We start from the raw sequence: 19,471 nt of genomic DNA, 5'->3' as shown, positions 1-19,471 counted from the left end.
TTATCCTTTTCTGAGCTGTAAAAATATATATACTGTTTTATTTCATTACAGTGAGGTGAAGATCCCAACACTGACAGGTGCTGGAAATTAGCAGGCAGTTTTGAAATTGTTCTGTGCACTAGAAATTAGATCTCATTTTAATTCAGCTTTTCCAAACTGGTAAATGAGGTTAATGCCATACATATTCAGCTGATATGGATGAAGAAATTGATATAAAGTAGATCAACATAGCTACAGGGCTACTTTAATTTATACGTAAAGAGGCAGTGATAAATGAAAGTAATGTAGTAGTGGTCACTAAACTCCTCAGCCATCAGGGATTCAATAGTGTTAGCTGCTCATTAAAGACATTGTAGGGGTACATCAAATAGGAATTTGAAAAGAAATAGCCAACTAACCCTTAATTATCAAAACATAGAAAATACTAATTATGCCTTAATTAGCTTTTCTTTTAATGTACTGAAATTCTTACTTTTTGTGTAGCACAAATGGATAGTTATATCAACAATAAATAGGTTGTTTTAATAACTTTCTTTTACCTCTGGGAAAACCACACTCCAATTTTTAATATGCAATAATGCTTCTCTCTAGCCTGTAGGAGATGAAAATTATTAAGTAGCTTTATTTTTTGAAGATTTTACAGCAGCTTTGGGAAGAATTATTTCACCATGCATCAATTATTTTTAATTGAACTGAATATTTTTCAGATTGCATGAAATGCCTCTCATTTAAGTTTAACATTTAGAGTTTGTTAAGGAAGCATCACAGTGAGAATTGGGTACAGCTTATTTCTGTGGCATATTCTAGGAAGAATAAAGAAAAATTGTTTCAGAATAAAAATACTGTCACTGGTATTTTTCACTCCACTGGGCCATATCGCATTTTTACTCTGTTACTCAGCTGCCATGCTGTTCTTATCCAATCTGAATGCAGTTGATACAGCAAAAGAAAGTAGGGATTGACTTTAGTGGGGCTTGGATCCATCTGGTGCTGATGAAAAGCTTCAGCAGCTGTTACAAAGTTGGTTCCCTTTTGAGGCAGTGCATAGCCTTCCCTCTGTGGTAGTATGTGCAGGAAAGGAATGTCACAAGCCGAACTGGGTTCCTTTTATCCAACCCAGCAGGTATTTGTTTTTTCTAGATAAATGATGAGAGAGAAACACCACATAGTGCTGGTTATAAAAGCCTCAAAAGTCCATGCTGAATTAAATAGAATGTCATTGCTAGTACAGAAATCAAAGTAAGTAGTTGTTATTGTGGTGAGTGATCAAGGTATTGTAGGATTTTTCCAAATCTGCGATACAGATACAGCATCCTAAGAAATCTGATAAATGACTCTTTGATAAACTTTTTCTTCCAAACACTTTTAGCTCTACAACAGAGCAAGTACGATACTGTGCTTATCTACAGAACTTCGAAGGTTATGAGGTACCAACTTAACTTTCAAATAGACTTCAAGCATTTTACGTACCCTTAGTTTTCAGTATCATGAAAGTGCTGGGAAAGATACGACTGAAATGGACAAATACAGTTGTATTATTTGACAAGTAATTTCCTTGTGATTTTAGTCATACTTTTGAAGGAAAACCTTGTTTCCAAAGCTTTAAAGAAAAAAAAATGGTATAAGAACATTTAATGTTTCTTGAACTAAATACCTATCTTCCAACATGGAGACAGCCACAAAATAAGTCAAACCTGTATCTCAAGGCATTCAAGTGTAGGATCTTTTAATGGGATTGGAGTTGCCAGTTTGGCTTGTAGCAGCTCAGTGCTCAGAATTCATCAGGGTTTTGAACAAAAGGATTGGCAGTATGGGACTTCTACTGTAATCCTCAGTAAAAGCATTGCTTCAGATGTATGTGAAATACTTTGGGTCTCTCCTCTTTGAGGCTCTGACTTCTCAACTGACTTACCAATTTCTAGCAAGTTTAGGAGCTAGAGAAGCCTTACTCAAGTCAAGCAGATCTCCTGTCATGTTTTCTGTCATAGTTCCTATCCTGCCATGAGCAGAAGTAACTTCCAGCAAATATTCCGGAACTCGTATTTGTGCTTGTGTAACTGCCTAAAGATTGGACAAAGCCAAGTTAATTGTGCCATTGCTTATAAGAAGAGTATAGTTATTTTTAAGTCTCTGTTTTGGCTTGCACTGACAACCACCTTGCTTCATGTGAAAAATGATTGGATTCCTTTCAAGAAATCTAACAGTTTGAAGGAGTCTTGAAGTAGTGCAGGTTTTTTTGTTTTTTTTTTTTCTGTTTTGAAATTCAATAAAAACAACAGCTACAAACCAAAACCAAGTGAGCTGGAATCTGTGGCATTTTGATTCATGGGACAGGACAGCAGTTCTTACTTTGCTTTGGCAAATACTGAATCACAATATACCATGGCTGTTCCTTAACTACTTCTGGAAATCTAGAATTGGGTTTCTCCATTACCTGGAAATTCTGTACAGCAAAGAACCTATCAGGACATAAAGACAAACACTAAGAAGTTTGAGAGTCATAAGTGTTGGTTTCCTCATCAGGTTAAGTTGTAAAGTGTTCTTTATTCTACATATCCTTTCTTCTCTCATTTTTTGCTTGGTTGTTTCATGTGGGAATCTGTGTGTATTTTCTTGTACTACATTGACACTTTCTCTTCTGTGTTTGCTTGGGGAATTTTTGGCTTGCTTTCTCTTTTCCCAGGTTTTACATTCTGTACTCTTTAGTCTTCCTCCTTTTCTTGCAGTGCTGTTTAAAATCTTTAAATCCTTAAAACCTTGGGTTTTTTTCCTCCTGAAGTGCAGTGTATTTGCTGTTCACTGACCTGTGCCTTTATCTTCCTAACTTGTTAACTTCTGTCTCATTGCTCATGACAACTAAAACTTGCATGAATCTTTATACAAATATTTAATCTCATGTTTGCAATTAAAGCACTGGTTTAAGTGCAGTGCTGTTTTATTTTAGAATTCTATAACACAAATCAGGCAATGCTAAAAATAAAGAATTAGCATAGTTCAGTTCTGCACTTGGCTGTAACTGAGCTTTATTTTGTAACTGCTAATAAAGGCACATTATCATGTTCAGGGATTGCAATTATCATTGAAATGTGTATGTCCATTAACTGCAACATTAGGCTGAGGATATAATTACTGTCTAGAGCCAATATCTTTGTGAAGTTACGTCTATGATGCTATTAAGCTATAAGCAATATTTGTAAACTAATATTTAAACGTTTCAGAATTGATACCATCGCTTGTGGACTTAAGAACTCCAAATTATTGACTTCTTAAGTGTTTGGCAAATATGTGATTGGGTTATTTGGATGTGAGTGTAATTTATGGTTTGAAAGAGACTACTATTTTTCTAATAGCAATTGCCCAGAACAAATTGAACTGGTGGTAGAAGAGAGATGCTCTTGTAACGGCAAATGCTGATGTAACAGTGCTGCAGTGTATCGCAAAATAAAATCATAGAAGAGTTAGGGTTGGAAATGACCAGAATTAATATTTCTTTTAATAGAGTTACATTTCAGACAATTTAGTGTAGCAATTTACTACAAAAAACCTGAAAACGCTGTTGCATGCTAAGAGATTAAGGAAAACACTTTGCAAATAATGTCACAAGGATGTTTTAAAGAGGAATGAGATTGAGTCAATTCATTGATTCTTCTTTCTGAATATTTCTAGTATTTATGCTATAGAAGAACATGAAATTCCTTGTGAAGTTAGGTGGACAGGTCATTTGAAAAACTGGATTGTAATTGCACACGTGGAGATATTTGAGTCTATAATGAAATGTCCTTTTTTCATATTTTGATTTTATATGCAAAGTAGTTGACTTTTCAGTATTTGCATCAGTTAATTTTCTGTTCTATTCCCTTGGTATGTGAATGCTAGCCATTAGTTTGTTTATTTTGATTACCTGTCTCAGGGAATGCTGATGGGGGGCATAAATGTTAATCCATCTTTCAGCATTTTTTGTTGTATTTTGAACGCAAGTGTATTTAAAATTTTCCTAGCACAGAGGAAATGCTACATTGCTTAGGGATTTTTATCTGAGAGAGCCCAGTATAATTCCTTTTTCTATTTTACAGTAGTAGTTTCAAATTTTGCTTTCATGTAAGTCTGCTTTTTGGCTTACCTGCCTCTGCTTTGTCTTTGACTGGACTCGGTTGTAATGACCCTGCTTACGTTTTCTGACCACTAAATACTATGTTTGATTTATTATATCATTTGTATTATATTGGTTGTGTTCTTTGTTTAAAAATCAAGTCATCATTTCACCAAAAGCAGATTCTCTTCTCTGAGTAACTTTTAACCGGTGGACCTTTCCGCTTGTGCTGTATATCCCATTCCATCCTAGCAAACTGCAGATAGGGCATCATGGGGGTGGAGATGAAACAGGCTATCTTGTGACTTACTCATGTAAAATATATTAGTTTTGCTCCTGCATGTTGGCCTCATATCCCCATTATTTAAGTAGCTTAATGAATTAATTTCCCAGACCTTGCAGTAAGTAAATTAACCATCAGAGTTCACAGCAGAGTGAATAATTCTTTAATATTAGACTACGGCAATTTTTATGGCTCAAGTTAAACTCAATTATGAAATTGCTCATTGCATATTTGTGTAATCTGGAGATGAAAAATATGCAAAGTAACATGATAAGTGCCTCTGTCAAAAAAGAACAAACCAGTCAAATCCTTGGAGGTTACATTGCTCGTGTTGGTACTGGTTGATTTATACTTCAGTGTAGGCACTGTGTGCATCATCTGCGCTGGTCAGCAATGCTGAGAGGATTTTGTTTGATTTTAGCTGATCAGCCGTTTAGCATCTCCAAACTACGGAACAGCTTAATTTAGTTACCAGCAAGTAGTATATTACTAAAACAATCCTCTAGATAGGATTATAGCGTTGTGTTGTTAGATTTGTATAAGGAATATGTATTTGTATAGCAGTGTTTTAAAGTAGGAATTGCTCTAGAGCACTAACTTAAGTTCACTTTAAAGATTTTTCATTTCACCCTCCCCGAGTCAGTATTTAACCCAAGTAATAATCTTTCCAGATAGATTATGCACTGACATTTTCTGTTCTTACATGTAAAACAAATGCGGTAATTGAGTAGATAAAGTACAAAATACCACTCTTTGTGACCCCCAGGCCAGTTAGTTTTGACCTTAGAAAAAGGTGCAGTTTCTGACCCGTGTTAAACATCGCACGTGAACTGTCAGTCTCTTGGAGTATTTTCTGCTTATTTTGTTACAGGCATAAGTTCTGGCATGAAACAGAATTGCAGAGAACATTCTGTTTCTCCTGTTACCTTTTGTCTCATATCACTACTTGTCGTGGTTTAAACCCAGCCAGACAGGTCGTTCACTCACTCCCCCCCTTCTTTCCCTCCTCCTACTCCTGAAGGGATGGAGAGGAGAATCGAAGAGTGCAACTCCCATGGGTTGAGATAAGAACAGTTTAGTAACTAAGGTATAACACAAATCACTGTTGCTACCACCAATGATAATAATGATAAAGGAAATAACAAGGGAAGAGAATACAACACCTCCCCACCAGCCGACCGATAACTCACCCACCCTAGCCCGACCAAGCACCGACCCATACCTCCTCCAACCCCGCAGTCCCAGCCCTTCTGGCTAGCTCCCAGTTACATCATGGCCATGACGTGCTGTGGTATGGAATACCTCTTTGGTCAGTTTGGGTCAGGTGTCCTGTCTCTGCTTCCTCCTGGCTTCCCCTCCTCCCTGGCAGAGCATGAGGCTCACAAAGTCCTTGGCCAGACCAAAACATCGGTGTTATCAGCTCTGTTCCCAGGCCGAAAGTCAAAACACAGCACTGCGCCAGCTACCAAAGAGAAAAATGACTGCTACTGCTGAACCCAGGACACTCCTCTGTTTTTTTTTTTTAGTTAAACAGGATTCGATAGTTTGCATTATGATGGTGGGTTGGTTTGGGTTTTTTGGTTGGTTGGTTGGTTGGTTTGGTTTTCTTTTTGGTTTTTTTTTTTTTGGTTTTGTGGTTTTGGGGGTTTTGGTTGGTTTTGTTTTGGTTTTTTTTTTTTTGCTTTTTAGACTTATTTCCAAGTATTTGTATTGAAAGATCAGTGTTGACCTGATCCTTTAAAGCTGAAGACAGCAAGCATTTGTGGAGCTGCATGTACAGAAAGCTTTGTCTCTTTTCATCAAGCTGTTGTCACTTAACCACACAGGCTAACCAGCAATACATCACTTCCACTCTAGAGGAGATAAAGTCAATGAAACTGATTGCTGAGGACTATTTCCTGCAGAGCAGTAGCAGTCATATCCAGGATATAGCATAAGAAACCTTTTGGGGTTTGAGATACAAATGAGGCTTCATCTACTTCCTCTGTTTTGCAGGTCCTATGATCTGGAAACTTTCCAGGTTGATGAAGTCATCAGATTTCTGAATCAAGGAAGGGTTTTTTGTTTGGTGGGGTTTTTTTGCCTATTTGGACTGCCCTTGGCTTCGCATACCTGATGTAAATGGCCTTGATACTCTGAGATTATCATAGTAAGGAAAACATCCACATCATTGTAAGATGCTTCATGATGAATTAAAGTAAAAGGTTTCCTCTCAGATTAGGTGTCATACCTGTGTCCTTCCTTCTGCATATGTATGAAAGTAAATACCAAGAAAGGTTTGCACAGAAACCTCTGTAGAAACTGCATTTTGCTTCCAGCATGCACCCCTGCCCTTATTTGTGTCAGTTCGTGGCTTATCCAGACGTTTGGATAATGCCTGCACTCTCTTTCCCCAGTGCTTTTGGCAAATTACAGAGATACTGTCGTGAATTAAGATGTTCCAGGCAAAGCTGAGTTTAGTGAAATTTGTTGGCAAATACAGAAAAATGAGTTGAACCACAAGGTATTACTTGCTGTCTCTGCTGTTGATGTTAGGGGGTTTTAGCTTGCTCCTGCCATATTCCATTAATGGACAGTCCAGTTTTGTTCTTTATAATTTATTACCTACCTACCTTGTGTATACTAATGTCAAATAAATCAAACTTCAGATACAGTGAGGTTCAGAATTTGTATCTGTGTTTCCAGTGCTTTCAGCAGCATTGCTTCCTGATGACTAGCAGGTCAGCTGTGGCCTTTTGGTCTCGAGGACTTACTAGTTATTAGCTCTAAGGAGGGTATTTGCTAGCCCTTCATTGCTACCCAGAACAGTCTTTAAGGGCTTTAAAAAATATTGAGAATATTTTTATACGGGTCTGCCTAACTCTTATGTTTCAGGTTAATTGAAGAGGCCTAAAGACACTGAAGAAACACTGGTTGTTAATTCATAATAGGAATAGGAGATGATAAATAAACTTGTTTGATAGTTGGTGATCAGCTGATCACTAATTCTCTGCATGGGAATTTCCCTTTCTCAGTTGAGATTTAAAGGTTCATGCTCTAATTGAAGTATCTCTGTGGCAAAAAGGTTTAACTTAACTTGAATTCTTCTGCCTCCTCCACTTAGTCCCTCTTTTGATGAAATGGTGGACATGTGGAATCCCTGGAGCATACTTTTCTGAGACAATGGATTTCTTGGGCTAAGAACACATGAAACCAGCAGATCAAAATGTCTATTCAAACATCAATTAAGTGCAGGTTCCTTCAATATACTGGTGGGATCCTTTCATTTAAGTCAGTTGCTTTAGTTACTATTTTAAGCTTTACTTTTTCTATAGTAAGTGCAGGAGTTCAGAATCTGAATTTCTTCTGTTCTTGTCATTCAAAGTAATCAATGAAATGATGCAGAAGAGAAAAACAAAGGTCACTGCAGAGAAATTGTGACTTCTGTGGATATCTGAATTTTAAATGGATCTTTTAAACCTATTTTTCTCATCCTTTTTAGAGTTGCTCTTGCTTCAGTGCTCATTGGAAATGTTTACTGAGATTAAGCAGCAGAGTCATTCACCAGAAAAGTAGGATATGGATGTTTGTCTTTTTTTCCATAGCCTTAACTGTCCTGAAAGTGGGGTGAAATTAAGATGTTGAGTCACTCTGAAGTCAGATTTGTTTTTGTGATAACTTTGAATGTAGAAAATGTGTAATTATTCATTAGAACAGAACTGTTTCTTTTTCTTAAGATACTTAAGTATGAACTCAGAAATTACCTTTCCTTTAGCAAATATATTTGCTTATAGATAGGAAGAATTCTACTAATTCTGAGAAATTTTATCAACTTTCTTTGAGATACTATCTAAGGCCTTATCTTCTATGATATTGATCTAGTAGATTCAGAAACTTAAGGCAACCAGCATTATCTGAAGTTTCTTAGGCTTCTTTGTGTGAAGATTTGGGAGGCATACTGCCTGCCCTTGAAAACGTGGAGCAGAAACTAGAGACAGAAGTTGACCTGACTTGGAGACTGAAAGACCAAGACAGTTACATGGAGTTGGTCTGAGAGTTTTTTAGCCCAGCAGCATTCTGGAATGGGTGAGTGAAGGTGGGCAGGCTGACTGGATGTTAAAATGGGATTATTTCTTTTTTTCCATTATCTGGAGCATTTGCACTTTGCATTCCATTTCATTGTTCCATTAGGAAAAGCAGTAAAGTTTTCTTAGATAAACCAGATATTTTATTGTCTTAAAGTTTAAGAAATTTCAAGTTTAACTAGGAAAATACTTTAAAAATATATGAATATGGAAATATTTTTTGTGTTTGGTTTTGGTGGTCACAATCAAAAGAGCATACAAGGCATGGTGTTAGAGGCTACCCATATATGGTCCTTCTCTTTAGGAAAAGGAAAATGAATGCACTGCTTCTGTACTGTTTCCTTTTTGTGTTGCACAGAAGATTGGCATCGTTCTGGGGGAGGTCTTGTGGCAAACCAGCCTGTCTTGGTTCATTCTCCTCCTTAGGGAAAATTTGGCTTGTCACCTTCAGATCCAGCACCATTCATAAAGATCCATGCTCAATGTCTTTAAATGTTCTTTTCATTCAAGCAACATAAGCCAGTGAGGATTATTTAAGCAATGGGAGATGAGCAACTTCACTTTAGGAATCTATAGTAGGGTTGGTATGGACATTTTGAAGAAGTCTGTTTCTCCAGAGGTTTTTCAAGGCATTGATAAGAGCTTATTTTTGCAAGGCCAAACTGCTTAGGCTGGAAACCCTTTCACATCTCTTATCAACCATTTTGAAGACATTTACAGTATAAAAATGTTGAAGTTCTGGAATTCCCAAGGCCTTCATTAAACACATGGACTTCTGCTTGCTCTTCGAAGAGAATATTGGGTTCCGTAACTTTGACTAAGGAGACTCATTCTTAAGATGCTTGTAACATGTAATGAAATAGATGATTTCAAATGAGGGCAGGATTGAAAATGATACATCTACTTTTTTCTGGTTGTGCTATCCATGATCTTGGCTATATAGGACATTGGATAATTTTCCAAGTAGAATCTGTGATAATTTATAATTTCCTTGCAGAAAAGAAAAAGGAGTTCACTGGTAAGTTTCTATGAACTAGAGATTCCAGCACTTGCAGTAGTTGCAGTGCACATACATCATTCTTTTCCACGTACATTGTTCCCCATGTTCAGCTACACATCCAAATGAGGGTCTTCAAAGACTTTGTGAGAGTCATTCCATAACTAGTGTTCTTCCACATGAAAAAAAGAAGTACTGCTTCCTGATGCTGTAATGAAAATGCCATCTTTTGTAACAGAGACCCAAGTCCCAGATGGTGGTTTTATGATGGTCTAATACAGACCCAAGGAGCTCCTGTATATGTATCCCATCATTTTAGGCTTCCACATGTTCTTGGAAGTTATAAAAAATTTCAAACCAATTACATGCTGAAACAAACACATCCCTTAAATTATGAAAGAATACTGATTTCATGAGCATTTATCTGAAATAATCACACGCCAACTCACCAAAGTCAATTACTTGTTCCTAGGCCAGGGAAGGGGTTTTAGAATAGCCACAGAGGAAATAATTCACTAGCAGTTATGTTTCCTTCTAGCTAGCTATCTCATAGTTACAGATATCTCTTATCTTTCCCTTGCCTGTGTTGGTATATTACTGTTTGTAGCGTTTTGAATCAGAGAGAGGTTTGTTAACTTACCATCCTTCAAATTACTCTAATTCATCGTTGTTGGAAATTCAGATGCAGTGAAATGAGAATGGCCAGTTGCTTTTCTGGGTTCTCTGTTAATACTAACCACTTCATTCTTCTCATGCTAACCAAGAATGTCTAAATGTGAATGATTTCTAAATGATTTTACATTTGCTCTGTGTCAGTCACTTTTGGAATTCCTTAATAGGTGATAAATGCTGCTTTTTTCATCAACATCATCATATTTTAGAGGAGTTTCTTGCCCAAAGTATGGCAATAGTCATCATCATGTGAGAGAATTGTCCTAACTACACAGGCTTTGCAACTGACTGTAGTTTATACAGCTCTTCTGTGTAAGTGATTTCTGAGTGTCATGGTGCTGTGACTAAACGTAGTATAGTACCAGGACCACTTTGCAAAGCTGCCAGCGTCCTTTGAAGCTAAGTAGGAAAGGTGTTCTCCTAAACAACTGGGATTTAAATGAAGTTTGTATTTTGCAAAGTAAATATCTAGAATCAGACAGAAAAATTATCATTCATATTATTACTGCTATAAGTGATAATCCTTTTAAAATGAGAGAGTTTTAATTGTTGGTGTTGGGAAAGCCACCATTTTCTTTACAAATAAATAGCTTCTATTGGGAAAGATACCATGTGTTTTAAGACTAGAAAGTCAGCAGAGGGAGCACGAGTTAACAGTTGTGTTCAGTGTGATGGGCTGGTGGTGATAGTGGTGCTGGTGAACAAGCAGTGAATAATCAAATACTTGTTTGGTTTGTATTCTATAAAGATTTAATCACAGGAACACTTTCATACTACCAGCTTGAATACACTTAGATGATAAACTGTATAATGTTATTTCTAGAGGCATACAGAACTGTCAGGCAGAACTGAGGTATGATATGTAGGGGCGTTTCTATCACAAACCTTGAATTGCTCTTAGCAATTCAACTTTGTTCTAGTTTGCCTTTTGCTTTCTTCACTTGCCAACAAGCAAGTACCTTGTGCAAATATATTCCTTGTGTTCATCTCCGGAGGGCCGGGGGAAGGGAAGCAGGGGGGTAGGTGGAGGTTGCTTGCTCCTCTGAGTCATCACCTACAAGTTGGTGACATTTTCCTACTTGCCATGACACTACTTTGGGCCAAAACAAGTGAGAAAATACTTTTGAGAGAGCATGTTTCATTTTTAAGCATGCTTAACCTTAATAGTTATGACAGGTTTTTAAAAATCTGTGCATATGAGACAGCATTAATAATTCATGTGTGTTTCATTAAAAAAAAAACACAACCAAACTGTAAGGTCATTAAATTCTTACTTGGTTAAGATCATCAAAGTTTAGATGACCTAAAATGCTACATTGTTGGGGTCGTAATTTGCTGCTTGAAAAAAAAATACCCTGTGATTTAGTTTTGATTTTGACAATACTCAAAAGGATTTGTTATGTCTTACAGACCTTTCTACAAACTACTAATGGGATGAACACAATATATCACTTTTATAATAGTGAGCTATTAAAGGCAAACATAAAGCAGTCTGAAGCCCATAAGTGCTGCCAACAGCTCCTGCTTTAATGAATTCCCTTTTAGATGTCCATTAAATGCTCATGGCAAATGTACTCATAATGGAAATGGCAAATCTAAATGGGTAGATATGAATAATCCATGGAGTTTAAATTCTGTTTATGATCATCTTCACATTTAGTTTTCAAGACAACGCAGTTTAGTTTTCATTACAGTTTGGAATAAAGAGGACAGGGAGTAATTGATTGCTTCAAGCAGATTAAAATCAATGGGTTGCTTTTCAAAGAACCCGTTCAATGCAGTAATTTCAACTTTAAACATTGATTTAGGAAACTCAACACAAAATGTTTTGTGCCGTGTGAACTTTTATGTGAAAGACTAATACTAATTTTATTTCTATATATCTGTATATAGAAATATATAGAGGTTGTTATCAGTATGTGCATGAGTAAATAGTGATCTATATTAAGTCATTTTGATATTATTGCACTCATATAATGAATCAATGAGATTCCCGTCATCATTGTGATACTGTTTGTAAACCATTAGCACACAGAAATTACAGCCCATCATACATCATTACTGTGATTGAGGCTTTATTACCATATTCTCAAATTGCTTGCTTGCTATAAAACTAAATAGACACCAGACAACTATAGGTAGACGATAGACTGTGCATTATTGTACTGGAATAATGAAGGATTATTGTAGCATAATGGGGCACAACTTATGAGGAAAATAAACTTGGCAGCAAAGGAGAACTTGAGTGTTTTTAATGTTTGTTGTTACTGCTTTAAAGGTCAAATATATTTGTTATGATCAAGTTACTGTTTCCTTATTTCATGAATCATACACTTTTCATATTTCAAATAGGCCTTCTTTTATATTTAAGCATTTAAAACCCAGGAGCTGCACTGCACTATTCAACTCCAGAGACAGATTGACAGCTTCTGAAGTACCATTGTGGAGGTGGTTGGGTGGGCAATAGGACATCTGTAATAATGCACACTTATTTTGTGTTGTGCTGAAAAGAAACAGGGAAGGAAGGAAAACCGCATCAACAGACATCAGCTGGCAAAAAGTGACGAAGGTCTCCAGACAAACAGAGATAAAGGAGACATTAGGGATTTTAGGAGCTGTAGCAAAAGAATCCATAATCTCTTGATCTTAAAAGAAGAGAAAAAACAGTGAATTTGGACTTTGAGAATTTAGCAATCTCTCTTGTCAGAACTGGTGGCTTTACTGTACAACCAGCACTCACAGAATATGCCCAAAGTGTTACTTTCTCCAGCTACAAGAAAAGCTTCTAATTTAGAAAATTGAATTAATTTTCTAAATTTTAGCATAAATTTAGGCCCATTGGTCACCCATTTTAATCCCAAAGACTCAATGGAGATAGAACTGCAGCTCCCGAAGGAGTTCTGTATCATCCTCTGGGGATACCTCAAGCCCACTCATGTACTCTTGTCCACTTCAGTTCTCACATTCTTGCTTACACCTTTCTCTCCCCGCTTGCTTGCACTCAGTTTCTCCTGCTACTGTCACAATGAATTCCTTGTGTGATTCAGTGACTATAAAGTGACATTTGAAATAACTCATTCATAATCGTAGGGTTTTGTGGAAGGTTTTTTTTTGTGTAGAATTTAAGATTTTCCATAACAGGATTTATTCTGACTAGGCCAGGTAGGCAGTGTTTGGATGAGGAGTAATGGAAGCATTGGGTTTCTGAAGTGGTCCAAGGTTATTACAGTGATCAATTGCTTGTATTTCAGTAGGAGCTGCAAGCCTTGGTCATGCTGAGGTACCAAATCACTAGTGTGCATGTGTGTCAGCCCTGTTTTGAGGTGTGTAGAAACACACTTTGCTTTAACAAGGGTTGTAACCAGCCATAGTGAAAATGCAGTTATTGTTCCTAAGAGTTTGTAGTCAAGCGTACAGCAAAAGACAATGGATCCTTACAACAAATAGGAAAATAAGAATGTGACTGTATACCCATGTATAGTCTGGGAGTGGGATACAGTGTCTGGGAGTATTGTTTTATTACAAAACTTGAATGATCAGCTGCTGCATGATGAAGTTTACCCTCCTGTGGCTCAGCTGGGATCTCCAGGACTCAGTTGTCTGTTCCCAACTCCTGGTTTTATTCCCAAGTAGCAGGAGGTGTGTTGATCCTAGTAACTGTTACTAAAACCAGACATCGAACATACTTCGTTTGGAGGAATTTTCTTAATATAGGCATAAAATTCACTACAGTGGGCAGTGCTGTCATCCAGGAGCTTTATTATCGTTTGTCCCATGTGGAACTGAGTGAGTTGGGAGACAAAGAGAATCAAGCAAAGTTAATTTTTAAAAACTACGTTGCTGGTATAATATGAATGTATAAAGTGTGTGTGAGAGTAAATATGTGTAATTATTTCCAAACTTCTTGGGTTGGATGCTGTATTTGAAAAACAGTCTTAACTTTCTAGTGAGAAGGCTTAGTTATAGGTAAGTGTTGACTTCTTGCATAAGCATTTAACTTCTCTTGCATAAAAGCTACAGGACAGAATGAGAGTATTTAAACCTTAATACAGTTGTTAATTGTTAAATTATACTCCAGTTAGCTTTGCCAACACCATAATTGTGCAGAAAGCCAGTTAGATTAGTATGTAAGATATTCGAATCAAATATAGCTTTTTTCAGAGCTTCCATACTCATGAAATATCTCCGTGTGTGCTCACTTGTAATGCTTTAGCATGGACATTTAGGTCTTGAACTTGTATTTCTTTGGTTGCTCTCTCAGATGGCAGATTATTCTTTCCCCTGTCTTTAATCAGAAAAGTTTTACCATCTGAGACCTGAAGTTTGAAGCATCCCACTGCTTTTCCTGAAAACTCACGTCAGTGATGGTTGGTAGCTGAGCCCTGACAGAGCCATTTTGGGCAGTATTGATTGTAATAGGTGTTTTAGGATGGAGATGGATGTGTTTTCACCTGTCTAATGTGGCATGACAAGGTCAGAAAGCAAAATTAAGTTCGGTTCCCCTTATTTACTGGGGACTGGTACTTCTGCCTTCCGGCCATGAGGCATTCAAAGATGGAAGCTTCTCTGTGTGCTCCTATTTGTTACCATGAGATTTCAAAGATAGGTTCTGAAAGAGGAAAAGACATAATGGTCTGTTACCATGACAAGAAGGTGTTAGCATCCTTCAGCAGTGTTGTAGCATCCTTCAGCAGTGTTGTAGCATCCTCAGAAGGACCCAGATCTTCACACCCCTCTAAATGTGTGCTATAGCCTGTGCCATCTTTCATAAGTATTCATTGCTTTGCCTTCTAGACTTAGCATATTGCAGCAAAATGTGGTAACTGATTCTCGGTTTAGGAAGGTAGAAACATGCTGCTTCTGGAGATATGAGTATGTGAATTTTTGCATGGGCAGGGTTTGTCAGCATTTGGATGCTGAGCTGTTGGGAGAGACTTCTCAGGGCTTGGTTATCTGAGATTGCTGAAAAGGTAACAGGCAGTGTTAAAACTTCTCAGATGCTATCAAAATGATAGTCTGATTCATTTAACCCAGTGTATTTTTACAGAGATAAATCTACATTTGTGTCCACACAGAAAAGTTTCTTCATTCTTCTCATCTGCTGAGCAGCTACCCAAAGGTTTCTGTAGCATAAATACGAATTTCTGGGTTTATTACTTGGGTTTTCTCATTGTATGAATATCCATCTGAATTATCATTCAGAAAAAAAGAATAATTCGTTACCAGTAAAAGGAATCTGTGAGATGCATAGTCCAAATGCACATTTACTTCCTGTGTGTCCTCGTTTTCTGAGCTCATTTATGTCTAACACTCGGTGAAATGGTGCTGGATGTACTTTGCTTTAAATAGTCTTGTCATGCATGCAGCAGTCAGGGTTTAAGTTTAGTCTTGTAAATATGTTTACTAAAGGAGGGGAAGGGGGTGAACCCCTGTTCTTAAAAGTAATAGGCTGCATTTGCAAGTGCAGTGAGATACATAAGAGGACCTTGTAATACAGGGAGTTCTGGGTGCTGTAAGTTGTCTCATTTGACTAAAAAGCTCATTTTGTGCTCAGAATGTGCCTGTGGTAGAAATAGGATCTGTTGGAAGGGGAATCGATGTAGATGTCACAGCTCCAGGGATCACACTTAATGAAGTTTGACAGTTCAGTTTCATGGTCCACTTAAGTTGATATAACACCACTCTACTGCTGAAAAGGTAATTCTGCCTTTTTTCTTTCTTGCTTCCATCAACATTGCTGTTTGTGGGGCTGCGTAGTTATTGCTGTTTCTTGGTTTTAGGGTTGGCTTTTGGTTCTGACTGCATAATTGCTAGTGTCCATGCAAGAAAGCAAGTGGAGTTAGTGTATATGTGGCTTTCTTGGTAGCAGTCTTGTGAAAAAGCAAGTTGCTTTTACTTATATCGTACTACTATTCCCAGGCACATGTGCAGCTGTCAGAAAAGAAGTTTTAAGTACATTCACTCATTTTATAACTTTCTTTGTAGTTTGCATTACAGGTTACCAGTTAAAGCAAGACATCTTAATTTGGGAGTTACATGGATAGAACATGTGCAGTTCTTCCTGTTGGATGCTGAGCAGCGATTGCCACAAAAAAATCTGTGAGAGGCCTATTTTCTATAAAGCCTGATACAGCACTGATGCATCAGGCTTTTGTATTATAAAAGCTTTTAAATACATGAGGAGTCCTGTTGAGTTCTGTAAAACAGTGTATTTGCTGTAAGTTAATGTACTGATATGTAGCTGACAATTCAAGTTTCAGAACGTAAAATAATAGTAATATTCCATATTTCTGCATGATAGCTTTTGGACCTCTTAATAGGTAACAGTGAAACCATTGATGTAGAGTGTGCAATTACGGAGAGGCAGCAAGTGACCTGATGTGAAATCACTTTTGCCAGGGGTTTTGGAAAAACATGCTTTTTAATAAAGTGCACTTGACCTTTCTTTTGCTTATATTTGGCATAAATTCACAATGTGATTTCAGTTCTCAAAGAAGTAGAGGCAATATCTGTAAACCACAATATATTATTATATACCAGTCCAAACAGGAGGTCAGGATAGGAGAGAAAATGATGGGTTTGTTGTATTTAATAGATGTTTGACCATAAGCATGTGTTTAAGTTATTTTTATAAGTAGGATATATACAGTGAGAGCATCCCAAGTTAAGCAGTGCTCACAGCATGTTGCTGATACAGAATCTACATACAAAAACTTGTTTGCTTCTTAGGAATAGAATGTTCACATGGAAAACCTGAAGAAGAGCTTCTCGTTCTTTTATTCCCTGTTAGGGCAGTTTTTACTGTTCAGGTGTGCTGAGAGGCTATGTGCATGTGTGCTCCTTTTAAATTGATATGCAGCTGCAGTACTTTTGCCTGTGCAGCTCTAAACCTACTTACAGTCCCCCTCATTACAAAAGCAACCTCCTTGTCTCAAGGAAAAATACTTTGAAGTAATAATGATGTTCTAATATATTGATAGGAGTTTGCGTAATTCCATTATCTCTTTAATGGACATTAGTTTAGATGGAGCTTTTCCATTGTCCTCTGGTCCTTTCATCATGAATTGGCTAGCTCAGTTGTAAATGAGTCAGTATCTTATTTCTTCAGAGAGAGCTGTCTGTCAGGAGGTTTGAATATTCTGGGAGTAATCTTTGTTAGGCAATATTCTTTTCTTCAGTTTGAGACAGCTATAATTATAAACATCTCACAAATTGTTTTTATAATAGACATGATTCCTGACAGCAAATATCTTCATATTAGGTTTGGAGAATCTGTTTCTATTAACTTTTAAGCAATTGTTTCATGTAGTTGCAGAAGAAGTCACTAACTTTGTGTTGTGGTAATACCAGTTTTACATAATGGTGCCCTTTGTCTTATAGACTGCTATGTGAAGCCATTTATTTGTATTCATGTCAAGTCTCAATACATACTTGGTAATATTCTTATGTGTATGTTTCAGTTCTTCTGCATATGTTTTTATTTAGTTGGCAAGTGGAAATCAAATCTCTTGTTTGCTTGTTTCTTGTTTTTTAGATATATTTGATTTTTTTTTAAATCATTATTTTAGTTTAAACTATTTTTAAAAACATTTCCTTTGGTGGTATCGCTCAGGTTTTTGCAATTAGATTTAACACATGATTGCATTTAGTTTGCTCATCAAAAGTGGAGAACATTTAATATTTATTCATAACAAAAGTATTAGAGAAGCTGTCAATAAATTTTCTGTCCTAATTGAATCATAGGATATCTAAATTGTTGATAATATGATCTGCTCGTTAAACAAAAGTGTCTGGAGAAAATGATGGATTAATTGACTGATGGCTAAGGTTTCTCTCAAATATAATGGTTTACCCAGTTTGATTTGATTTGTGTAAAATAACTTTCTCTAATAAACAATTTGCTCAGAGGCAATAGGAGAAATGAATGGTTATCAAACCAAACTTAATTAGTCTATCCTAGATTGATATTACTTGGGGAGTCTTCGTTTTAATTGTGGAGGGCTGGCTACAAAGAGTTTGGTTCATTATATTTTTCCTGTAGAAACACTATTGTGTAACTACCTATGGAATATAACGTGAATTCATTTTAATAAATGCTTGTAAAGTGAATTAGCTAATTATGCCAGACTAAAAATGATTCCTTTAATTATTTTAGTTATTTAACTAGTACTTCAATTTTATTATTGTTAGTCTGTAAACGTAATTTGTATTAGCTCTGCCAAACTAATTAGAATATATAACTTAAACAGTTTCAACAGTTTTGTAATGCTCATAATGAATTCTTCTCTGGAAACAAGTTCTATTTTCAAAATGTTCAAGTGATGCACAAATTCTTGGCATAGAAATAGTTTTGAGATGTGAGGAAGAATAACTTCTTTCTGCAAAATACAGTTTCAGAAAAGTTGAAATGGTTCAAGACTCTTGAATGCTTTTCAAATGAGGGAAAACTCACTTTCTTTTCCTCAGAGATGGGGTCAAACTAAACATAAATCACTGGGTAACATAATTCCCTGATGCTCCAGAGCCACAGATTATCCATGTATAATATAAAACACAAATATAGTTATATCCCACTGTTTTCAAAGGTTAAGCGCATGCTTAATTGCATTAGTAGATTAAAATTTGCACATTCAAACTAAGAAGTTTTGATCTTAAAGGCTTCCAGCTAATTCACTCTAAATAATTTCTTCTTTCCTCAAGAAAAAAAAAAAAAAAGAATTTTCAGAACATCTGTGGAAGGTTTACAAAATCTTAATATAAAAGGTACATGAGAGGGATGTTGTTTGGAGCTGAGTAAGTGTGGAAAGAAAACATTATTAGTGAAGAGTAATTTAGGTGTTCTTAGTTATATTCCTTCGTGATTAATCTCGGTCTTACAGAAGCAGAAATTAAGCTGGTTTATTGTTTCTTCTCACATAAAGTTTTCATTGTGACACTTCATTACCTCAGTTTTCTTTACATAATGTAGGAAACTGCAGATAACGGAAAATCCAGTGAGGAAATAAGGATCATCTTTTGTTTCGTCCATGTATAGTCACTGAATGTAGGTTTGTGTTCTGTCTTTGAGAAGTAAAGATTTATGTGCATACATTTCTGCTATGAAGATGACTGTCCTGTCTCATCCATTTGAGTGACAGAAAACTGCTACAAAGTGCCAAGTGAGGCGTTTCTTTGAGCAGAAATGGTATAAACCAAAAGCTTTGGTATTACCAATTAACCCATTCTCACGAGTTCTTTCTGAGATATGGCTACTTTACCTCCTGACAATCTAGCCATCTGAAGAGTAGTTCTTCAGCTGGTATATCTATACTTAGCACTAGTATGGTTCACACAGAGTCTCAAAGAGGATTCTGACCACAGGATAC

The 19,471-nt window shown here is 36.5% G+C and overlaps 1 protein-coding gene and 1 long non-coding RNA gene across 4 annotated transcripts in view; both read left to right on the top strand.

Annotated features, from left to right (window-relative positions):
- Positions 1-19,471, top strand: part of RANBP17 (RAN binding protein 17) — a 152,894-nt gene that overhangs the window by 28,802 nt on the left and 104,621 nt on the right. The window lies entirely within an intron of this gene.
- On the top strand, positions 6,455-7,871 carry LOC130602359 (uncharacterized). Its single transcript, XR_008972890.1, has 3 exons — positions 6,455-6,594; positions 7,477-7,656; positions 7,738-7,871. It is a non-coding gene; the product is annotated as an uncharacterized LOC130602359 (long non-coding RNA).

This window comes from Pezoporus wallicus, unplaced genomic scaffold, assembly GCF_028554395.1.
Source record: "Pezoporus wallicus isolate ANWC-B61680 ecotype Strahan unplaced genomic scaffold, APGP_CSIRO_Pwel_v1 contig_4161, whole genome shotgun sequence".
Taxonomy (NCBI): Eukaryota; Metazoa; Chordata; class Aves; order Psittaciformes; family Psittacidae; genus Pezoporus; species Pezoporus wallicus.
This window is presented reverse-complemented; position numbering and strand designations above follow the sequence as displayed.